Genomic DNA, 8326 nt, shown 5'->3' with positions numbered 1-8326 from the left:
GCCCTGCCGTCGGGGTTGTCGTCATGGACGGGACTGGGGTGGTAGGGCGTGGAGGCGTTCCTGGCCACGCCACCACCGTCGTGGGCCATGCTCAGCGTGTGGAACTGCATGGACGCATGCTGGCCATGATGCTGCTCCTAAAGGGTGATGACGGGTGGGCATGGTACATTGCGGTGGATGCGCTGGCGTTCGTGGCGGCCAGCCTCGGGAGGCCTAGTGGCGGGTGGGGCGGCAGCACCGGCGTGGGGACCAGGGTCGGCGAAAGGCTCTGGAGCAGGTGGGCCACACGATTTCGGTGCATGGGAGCTCGGTGCAGCTGCGCTGTCGGGAGAGAGCGAGGCTGGCTATCCTCCTCCTCGTGTGACCGGCCACCGCTGTCTGTCTCATGTATCGTGCGAGAGCACCCATGCCACGGCACTGAGAACCCATGCAGCGTGCACGTGCGACACTTGGACGGACGTGTACACATCACCAGGGGGCCATCCCATCACCCACCGGCCATCGCTTACCAGTAGAGGGCGTTAGTGTTTGTGGCTCATGTAGGCGATGATGCCATTCTCTGAGAAGTTCTTTGCTATGGAGGTGTCGAGCGCCTGGTGGTACTGCCTGGTGAGCTGCACATGGCCGTTGTGGCCCACGCTGAGCATCTCTAGGATGCACTGCATGTCCACCTTGACGTCGTCAACTCCGGCGGTGGCGAGGTATGCGTGGAGCTCGTCGTAGAAATGGTACATGGTGTGTGGGTGCACGAGGTCGAGCCCCTGCACGGTGAGCACGCCGGTCTTCATGCCGAGCGCGTTCTCCATGATGCCTGGCGAGACCTTGGGGAACTACACGCTGGAGCAGTAGTGCTTCATCTCAGGCTCGCTAGGACAGACGCTGCCCCAATAGCTGGTGATCACGTGCCAGACGTAGACGTACTTGAGCCCGTACTCCTCCTTTGCCGCGCGCACCACCGTCTTGATGCCAGCGGTCGGGTCATCCACTTTCTGGCACTTGTTGTTCTCCTTGATGCCGGTGAGACGAGACAGGACGGGTGGCTTGTCCTCTTCGGTAGGTTCATCGGTGTTGGTGGTGGACTTGTCGATGCCGACAGACTGCCAGCCATCATCGATGATGATGAACTTGGACTGCCAGCCATCGTCGATGATCTTGAACCTGGGTAACATCCTGGTAGAAGGCGTCCCAGGTGCACCAGCCAAAGTAGTCGACGATGCCCAGGAGCTTCTTCTCGGTGCAGACCTAGAACGTCCTGAGCATGGACTTGGCGACGACAACGGCGCTGGAGATGGCCGCAAAGGGGTCGGACTCCGCGGCGCCCATGAAGAGCGCACGCTCGAAGGACGCAGCGCACGTGTCGGCGTCCCCACTCTCGACGCAGAGCTCCACCACGTCGCCGGCGCTGCCTTGGAGGCTGGCATGGAACGCGCCCTCCACAAGGGGTAGGAATTGTTGACACCATTTTTTGCACGTGTCAAAATGATCGGAGTGGACTAATCGACAGGAGGAAAGTTACTGTATACGATGACAGCCGATGAAAGTCAGCTTGTAAAGATGGTTGCCGATGATTGGTGGTGATCGATGGAAAGGTTGATTTGGACTCGGGCGTTGCCGATGAGGTTGGAGGTGTTATTGTCGATGCCGATGAAGGAAGGTTTGAAGACTACTGCCGATGAAACAGGAAGTATGCCGATGGAGAGGAGGTCGGTGAGATTTCTATCATAATTGAGGCGGACAGGGAAATAGATAGGAGTTGATTTCCTTTTCTGTATTTATTAGAATATGATTCATGTAAGAGTCACGTATTTCCTTAGGTATGGATTTGGTGTCCTAGTTATGTTTGGTTATGTCTCTTTAGATCAGGGTATAAATATGGATTGAAGGGCAATGTAAAATATATATCGATCAATATCAAAAACCAATTTTTACTCCTATGTTGCATCTACTTACTTTTCGGCGATTTCATCAATTTGCATATTTTCCCTTTTCACGAGTTCTCATTGATTCGGCGAGTTGCATAGCTTTAGTGCGACTTTCGGCGATTCTCGAGTTCCGCGTGAGTACCTCTTGGCCGTGGCTTCCGGGCGTATCGCTGTTGTCAGGACCAAAGTGCTCGTATCTTCATCCTTGTCGATTAATAGGTCAAATCGACTGGCATGCTTTGGATATTGACTCGGGTATTAGCCCTTTGTGTTTGCAAATCTACTTTTGCATCAACACATCTTTTGGCACGCTCGGTGGAACCAATCAATCTGATCAATATGTTCAATTCCGAGATCAATTCAGAGAACATTATCGCGGTATCAGAAGAAGATCTTAAGGAAGAGCAGAGGCAGGCTATGGAAAAAGCTGTAGAAGAATACAGGCAGCTTTGTCTGAAATCGTTTAGCCTGAACAAGAGTGGACAAGTCATCCAGAAGCAAGATTTGCCGTTGCCTCGGCAGGTTACCTTTGACTCCAATCCTAGTAAACTTCAAGAGATGGTTAATTCTGTAGTAAATCATGCTTTAATTAATCATTCCAATGTGTTGTCCAGTACTGTTCATAATGCTGTGGTTCGAACTCTCAAAGAAGGACAAATGGCACCGCATTATGTTGGGCCTACCTATCATCAACCAGAGCTGGTATCTGTTAATACTCCATCGGCTCCCTCGACCGTTGTGGGTACAGAAGTTACTTCTCCAGTATCGGCAGGCTTACCTAATATTCAATCTACACCGATACGATCAGATCTAGTACTACCAGGAGGACGAGTTTAGCTTAATACAGATCTATCGGCATCAGCTATGTCAGGCCCTGTGTCTCAAAATAGCCAGATTCCTGCTAATTGGTGGGGATATGGTATGCCTCCGGAGTCCTCTGCTTTCAATCCTAGGTTACCTCAAGTATTTGACGCAGTAGGAAAAGCTCCTATACCATTGGCTGTTTCGCCGATGGTTCAAGTGCCTCAATATGCCACAGCAACTACTGTGCAACCAACTTTAGGAGGTTTCCAAATGCCTTTGGTTCAAACACCCAATTCAAGTCCATCGGCAAGCTTACTGCTGATGCAGCAGAAAGCCCCTGCTATGAGTCAAACTGGGGTTCAGTTCATGCCTCAAGCTGGTTATAATTATCCAACAATGTCAACAAATTACTAGCCATTGGTAAGTTTTGTACCGATGAGTTCTAATAATGGTTGGCCAGGACAGTTACCTGTTCAACATAGAGTTCAGCAAAATCAGCAGGTTGCAGGGGTTCAACAAGGTCATATGCAAGCTGGTTTCTAGAATCAAGCATCGGCAGCTCAGCCGATGAATCTTTTCCAGCAGGTTAATGGACCACAAGTAACGGCAAATATGCCGATTGCTGGAGATCGTGGGCCACAAATATATGTGGAGGGATATCAGCAGGTACCTCCTGTAGAAATTTAGCCAATTCGTCAGCAGGAGGCTGGTGCTTTTTGGGCCGATAAGATAGCAGAAATTATGAAGGATCAATTTGGGATAAAGCCCAAGGTCAATACTTATTCTTATCGGACTCCTTACCCCCCTGTATATGATTTAATTCCTCTCCCAAATCAGTACAAGATACCAGATTTCACTAAATTCTCTGGGCAAGATGATACATCAACAATGGAACACGTCAATCGCTTCATTATTCAATGTGGAGAGGCTGGTAGCAGAGATGAATTAAGAGTTCGATTGTTTTCATCATCTTTGTCTGGATCGGCATTTACATGGTTCATTTCATTACCACCAAATTCTATTATTACCTGGGCTGATCTAGAAAACAATTTTATAAGTATTTCTTTGCTGGAATTCATGAAAAGAAGCTTACCGATTTAGTAAAATTGAGACAACGTAATGATGAATCGGTAGAAAGCTTTGTGCAAAGGCTATGAGATGTAAAAAATAAGTGCTACAGCCTAGTGCTGGATGATCGGCAGCTTGCCGATTTGGCTTTCCAAGGGTTATTGCCACATCTCAAAGACAGATATGCTTCTCAGGAATTTGAAAGCCTCAGTCATCTCGTGCAAAGGATCTCTGATCAAGATACTAGGGTTTTTGAACCTAAAAAGAATTGGAGTAAAAAGGTATCATTTGTTGAAGAAGTAGGAGATTCTGATTCTGATGAGGAACCAGTTATCGGCTTAGCTGAGTGGGTTAAGAATAAAAAGCCGATATCTTGTCCCTTTGGTCAAAAAGAGCCAGAAAAGTTTACCTTTGATATCACCAAGGCCGACAAAATATTTGATCTTCTGCTTCAAGAGGGCCAAATTAAGCTGTCACCTAATCATGTTATCCCATCGGCAGAAGAGTTGAAGAAGATCTTGTACTGCAAATGGCACAATGCAACTTCACACAGTACAAATGAGTGTAAGGTGTTCAGGCAACAGTTACAATTGGCTATTGAATCTGGGAGAATTAAGTTTGGTATTTCCAAGGCCCAGAAGCCGATGAAAATTGATCAACACCCGTTTCCAGCAAATATGTTAGAGGCCAAAGGGAAGACCAAGGTATTGACGTCAGAGGCTGCTGAGAAAAACGCATTAGTGGATCCCCAACATCGGATAACTACCGATGATGCAAAAAGTAAGGGTTTGCTAGGAGAAAGCAATAATTCCAAAAATCCTCCTCGACCTGGCATTGTGATTACTCATCGAAGGCAGCAGGAGAATTGGCGCCAGCGAAATGACCGATATCGATAACAGCAAGAAGAGAGACGTCGAGAAGAATGGCATCGGCATAAAGATTATTGGAGGTGCCTGTTCTTCATTCATTGCTGGGAAGAAGGTATTAAATTGCCAACTATTGAAAATTGCCCTGAGTGCAATGGTTATTATGGGGTCAATCGGTCAGAAAGGAGGTTTCAACTGGCAATCAGGGTTTATTTATTAATGAGCCAATCAGAGGCAGGGCATCAGTGCATGATCGGCTGGGGGCAGACTAAGTGTACATGAGAGGCTTGGTAAACGCGCTGGATATTTTCCAAGGAATCAAGAGGAGCTTGAAGAGATGGCAAACGCAAGAGTTCCCGATGAAGAAATATTCTACAGGGACCCTAATATACGCCGTGTAGAATCAACTAGGACCTGTTATTAGCTGGTTTGGAAAACCAAGTTTCCTCGATGGTGCCCGGAGGGTCTGACAAAGACACAGAGAAGGAGGATGCAACGTGAGCATCAGGAGGATTTATACCGAGAGGAAAATTCTTCCAATGAGAGGTCCAGTCATCAGCAGTGGTAGGTAAAACACAAAAATAAGGGTCCATCGGCAGACGTTAATATGGTATTCATGTTGCCAATGGAGTTTTTGGCACTATCTGATAATGAGGAAGAAGTTGTTCTCTCTGATCAAGTAGCTCAGTTGACACTAGATCCAATGATGGCTGTTTTTGAGAAACCTACTGATGACGAGAGACAACATCTTAAGGCTTTGTTTGTGAAAGGCAGAGTTGATGGGCAGCCTGTATCTAAGATACTTATCGATGGAGGGGCTGCAATTAATATTATGCCTTATGTGATATATCGGAAACTTGGTAAGGGAGATCAAGATTTGGCCAAAACCGATATGATGCTGAAGGATTTTGAAGGCAATGTGTCACCGGCTAAGGGGGCAGTATGCGTCGAATTGACTATCGACAGCAAAACCTTGCCAACAACGTTCTTTGTCATTAATGGCAAGGGTGCATATAATCTGCTTCTAGGGAGGGATTGGATTCATGCTAATTGTTCTGTACCTTCTACAATGCATCAATGCCTCGTACAATGGATTGGGGATAAGATTGAGTTTGTCCCTGGTGATTCTTCTTATATCATCGCATCGGCAGAATCAGATACTTATGAGCGAACTAAATGCATATCAGGAGAGGTTTGGGAAAAAGAGTTCCTTAGAGTTGCTGATTATGAAATTCCACCGATCCAAGCAGTCGGTTCTGAAGAAGAGTTTTAATGGATAGGTTTGCCGATGATGGAAAATTAGGTCAAGGGTTCACATCGGTAGATGATTTAGTAGAAGTAGATATTGGTGATGGCGATAGGCCAAGGCCTACTTTTATTAGTGCTAAGTTAGATTCCAAGTGTAAGCAGCAAATGACTGATTTGTTAAAAGAGTATAAAGATTGTTTTGCTTGGGATTATACTGAGATGCCTGGATTAGACCGATCGATAGTTGAACATCGGTTACCTATCAAATCTGGATTTCGGCCACATCAGCAGCCAGCGCGCCGATGCAACCCTAATATACTTCCTGACATTAAGGCCGAAATAACTAAATTAATTGAGGCGAAGTTTATTCGGCAGTGTCGATATGCAGAGTGGATCTCTAATGTGGTTCCTGTTTATAAGAAAAATGGAAAACTTCGTGTTTGTATTGATTTCAGGAATCTTAACAAAGCCACACCAATGGATGGCTATCCAATGCCGATTGCTGATTTGTTGATTGATGCTGCAGCCGGACATCAAATTATCAGCTTCATGGATGGTAATGCAGGTTACAATCAAATATTCATGGCTGAAGAAGATATTCCCAAGACTGCTTTCAGATGTCCAGGTCATGTAGGGTTGTTTGAGTGGATAGTCATGACGTTTGGTTTGAAAAATGCCGGTGCTACTTATCAAAGAGCTATGAACTTTATTTTTCATGAATACATCGGCACATTAGTGGAGATCTACATTGATGATGTAGTGATTAAGTCTGGAGATATCACAAAACATCTAGCCGATCTACGAAAGATACTGGAGTGCACAAGGAAGCATGGATTGAAGATGAATCCTAATAAATGTGCATTTGGTGTATCGGCAGGTCAATTCTTGGGTTTTATGGTGCATCAGCGGGGCATCGAAATCAGTAGGAGGTCTATTGATGCAATTAACAAGGTGGTTGCTCCTGCCAATAAAACTGAATTGCAATCTTTGATTGGTAAGATTAATTTCATTAGAAGATTCATATCTAATCTGTCGGGTAAGATCAAGGCTTTCAGTCCATTACTTAAATTGAAAGCCGATCAGGAATTTGTATGGGAAGCTGAGCAGCAGTTAGCCCTAGACGAAATTAAGAGATATTTAACAAATCCTCCAGTGCTAGTTCCACCTCAACACGGGAAACCTTTCAGGTTGTATTTGTCAACTGATGATACCGTTATCGGTTCAGCTCTTATTCAGGAATTTGAAGGGAAAGAACGTGTTATTTATTATTTGAGCAGAAGACTAGTGGATGCTGAGACGAGGTATTCGACCATCGAAAAATTATGTCTGTGTTTATACTTTTCTTGTGTCAAATTAAGACATTATCTGTTATCTGCCGAATGTACGGTCATATGCAAAGACGACGTAGTCAAGTATATGCTGTCGATGCCGATATTAAGTGGTAGAATCGGCAAGTGGATGTTGGCATTGTCAGAATTTGAACTACGTTACGAATCGACTAAGGCAGTTAAGGGGCAAGTTATGGCTGATTTTGTCACTCAGCATTGTAATATAGTAGACTCTCTGGAGGTTGCTCCTTGGACACTTTTCTTCGATGGGTCTACATGTGGAGAAGGAGCAGGTATCGGCATTGTGTTGATTTCACCTCAAGGAAGGAAGTATGAGTTTTCATTGCCGATTGCTGCTACATCGACAAACAATCAGGCTGAATACCAAGCCTTGATAAAAGGTTTAGAATTGCTGAAGGAGATACGTGCCGATGCTGTTGAAATCTTTGGTGATTCTATGCTAGTTATAAATCAATTGGCTGGGATTTATGAATGCCGGAGTGAAGTTTTAATTTCGTATTATGAAAGATGTTTGCAATTATTGAAAGGGTTTAGAGATTTTCGTCTTGAACATATTTCTCGACTGCATAATGAAGAGGCTAATCGACTAGCTCAGCATGCTTCAGGGTATCAGCCTATTCAGGAAGTGCTAACATTGGCAGTCAATACCGATGATTGGAGAAAGGAGATTGTCGATTATTTAAAGGATCCATGTAAAAAGGTTGAAAGGCGTATAAGGTTCCAAGCTACCAAGTATGTGCTCCTCGATGATGAATTATATTATCGAACTATAGATGGAGTTTTACTCAGATGTGTTAGCAGTGATGAATCGAAAAGTTTGATGGGTGAAATTCATGAAGGAGTGTGTGGAGCGCATCAATCGGCTTTCAAGATGAAGTGGATGATCAGAAGGAATGGATACTATTGGCCGACTATTCTTGAAGATTGTTTTAAATATTTTAAAGGATGTCAGGGGTGTCAAAAGTTTGGTAATATTCAAAGAGCGCCTGCATCGGCTATGAACCCTATAATTAAACCTTGGCCGTTTCGGGGATGGGCTATTGATCTCATTGGTCAGATTTATCTGCCA

The 8326-nt window shown here is 45.1% G+C and overlaps 1 pseudogene; it reads right to left on the bottom strand.

Annotated features, from left to right (window-relative positions):
- Window positions 1-505: 505 nt before the first annotated feature.
- On the bottom strand, window positions 506-1169 carry LOC136454935 (probable galactinol--sucrose galactosyltransferase 6; annotated as a pseudogene).
- Window positions 1170-8326: the final 7157 nt, after the last annotated feature.

Source organism: Miscanthus floridulus, chromosome 5, assembly GCF_019320115.1.
Source record: "Miscanthus floridulus cultivar M001 chromosome 5, ASM1932011v1, whole genome shotgun sequence".
NCBI lineage: Eukaryota > Viridiplantae > Streptophyta > Magnoliopsida > Poales > Poaceae > Miscanthus > Miscanthus floridulus.
Note: the sequence above shows the minus strand (reverse complement) of the source record. Positions and strands in the feature narration are given on the sequence as shown.